The sequence below is a fragment of the Ipomoea triloba genome, chromosome 3, assembly GCF_003576645.1.
Source record: "Ipomoea triloba cultivar NCNSP0323 chromosome 3, ASM357664v1".
NCBI lineage: Eukaryota > Viridiplantae > Streptophyta > Magnoliopsida > Solanales > Convolvulaceae > Ipomoea > Ipomoea triloba.
Genome location: NC_044918.1, coordinates 32,909,691 through 32,912,489, shown reverse-complemented (window position 1 = coordinate 32,912,489; position 2,799 = coordinate 32,909,691). Strand labels below are relative to the sequence as shown.

The following is a 2,799-nucleotide window of genomic DNA, read 5'->3' as shown; positions in this document are numbered from 1 at the left end:
TTTCCTACAGCTAATTGCCGAACAAGAGTAGTTAAACCAGCCACTTGTTGTTCAAGATTGGAAATACTTACCTCATTCATTTGCTTGGATGGTTGGACAAACCTACTGCCAAACTGTTGAGAATTTGCAGCCATGTTTGCAATTAGATTCTTTGCAGCATCTGGTGTCTTATCAACTAATGCACCTCCACTTGCAGCATCAATCATGCTTCTATCAGTTGGAAAAAGTCCTTCATAAAAGTACTGAATAAGTAATTGTTCCGTGATTTGGTGATGAGGACAGCTTGCACAAATCTTCTTGAAACGTTCCCAATATTCATATAATGACTCGCCATTGTGTTGCCTTATACCACAAATTTCCTTTCTGATGTTGGCTGCCCTTGAAGCTGGAAAGTATTTTTCAAGGAATACCGTCTTCAAGTCATTCCATGTGGCAATGCTCCTGGAAGGTAGATAGTATAGCCAATCTTTTGCTGAATCTTTCAAAGAAAATGGAAATGCTCTCAACTTGATTTGTTCTTCAGTAACCCCCGTGGGTTTCATACTTGAACATACCACATGAAATTCTTTTAAGTGTTTATGAGGATCTTCACCTGCAAGTCCATGAAAAGAAGGCAAAAGATGAATTAACCCAGATTTTAATTCAAATTGTACATTAGCATCTAAAGCAGGAAACGTAATGCATAAAGGCTGTTGATCTAAATTTGGAGCTCCAAGCTCTTTTAAAGTCCGATTTTGAGCCATGGGTTTTTCTTCTGAATTAGAATGTGAGGAAGATGGGGAATCAGTAGCCAGTGCACTAAACTCCAATTTCCTCCGAGATTGTTTTCTTAACCTGCGTAGAGTTCTTTCAATTTCTGGATCGTATGGCAATATTTCTTGATTAGCAGATCGAGTTATAGGCATAAACCATAAAAGATATTGCAGAAATTAGACAAAGTAATGAAGACACCAAAAATTTATTAATTTTTTGTTTTTTTGTTTTTTGACAAATAGTGAAGAAGAATAAATGAATAAATAAGCAAACGAATAAACACAAAAATAAACTAGAAAAGCTCCCCGGCAACGGCGCCAAAATTTGGCGAGCTGTCGTAGGCTCCCAAATTAAACCTTAAAAACGTAGTAGTGAGAGTAAGGATCGTTCCCACGAGGAGTAACTAGTTTGATTTATGAGTTCAAATTAAAGAGGGGGTTTGGTATGAAATTAACATTCAAAATAAGTAAATAAATAAATAAATAAATAAGAATAGAAAAGATGATAATCAAGCCAAAGTTTACGAAAGAAATCAATTGAACTTTTAATACTTGGTCTAAGAAAACATTCACCACTGGATTTTAGTAACTGATCATAGATTCACGGTTAATTCATAACAATTGAACATTCGTTGTGAGATTAATTCTCGATTTTCCTTAGTCATAGGCAATCAAACACAAGCGGTATCAACTACCCCTAACTACCAAATAACACAAGACAAGCACTTATATTTAATTTGATAGCAGCATTAAAATGAGAAAATCAACGAAACTAAATAACATAAACACATGCGGTTATGTTTAATTTAGATTAATATTCTTCCTATGATTAAATTAACACTAAGCCGTGATAAAATTAATCATAGTTGCTACACAGATTAGAAAACCAATTAAACGAACCGTTAACTAATCTAGCAATAAACTCTTCAAGAAATTAAACTAGTAGACCTCCTAGCAATTAACTGGAACAGTCATATAAAATAAAACAAATGAAAGCACAAGAGAATATCAATTACTCAAATGTATATGAATTCAACATTAAGAACAAATTCAATCTCACAGTACAGAATGATCCAGGGTTCATGTAATCTTTTGACCAAGTTTAGAGAATTAGCCTCGCAGGGCCATGAACTAGAAAATTTTAACAGAAAAATAAAAACTTGTAAACTGGAGAAACTATCAAATTATGCACAGCTAGTCTGATTCCTCAACAACAAGAACTCACTGCTATTTATACACTTCTAATCCCAACAAAAAACTCTTAAATTGAGGAAAATAATTAATTTGAAAATTAATTTGAACCTCTCAAAATTAGACCCAAATGGTGAAAATAATCCTTGCCATCAGTTTCCCTTGTTGACCAACGAAATCCTCCAAGCTTTAACCGTCGAAATCTTTGTTGCTGTTTTGACGAAGTATCCTCCAAGTTTCATCGCCGGTTCGTACGTACGTTAAGCTGCTGCGCAAAAAAGAATTACAAATCCAAAATATTTGAATTCATTCCTTTTCTTTTAGTTATTTAGGTTATTATATATTGTGGGCTAACTTTATTAAACAAATAAATAAATGGGCTATGATGTTATGGGCTTATTAATCCACACTAATTAAAATATAACTCTTATTTTGGGCCAATAATTAAAACTAGCATCTTAAACCTTACTAATGCCCAATAATTATTATAAAATATTTATTCTAACTAATTAACTCTAGAATCCTAAAAATATTAAAATAAAGTAAAATAAAAATTAATAAATATAAATATACTTTAAAAACATACTTAAATTAAAGTGTAAAAATATGTTCATCACTCTCCATGGTATTTTAAATTCTATAGTGTATGGAGAGGGAAAAAAAAAGATACCTTGAGACAAAAGTACCATTCTTTTTTCTAATTTAAAATAGATGTTTCATTTTTACGAGATTAGAATCTGATGCCTCCCTTGGTATTATTTCAAATTGCATGGTTAACTAAATTTTTGGAATTATTAAATTAAATATGTTATAGGGATACAAGTTTATATTCAAAGTGAACAATCAATCTAAAAAA

General features: G+C 31.9%; 1 non-coding gene across 1 annotated transcript; it reads left to right on the top strand.

The window, feature by feature from the left end:
- The first annotated feature begins 264 nt into the window (after positions 1-264).
- Positions 265-371, top strand: LOC116014550. The gene has a single exon (XR_004097419.1). It is a non-coding gene; the product is annotated as a small nucleolar RNA R71 (small nucleolar RNA).
- Positions 372-2,799: the final 2,428 nt, after the last annotated feature.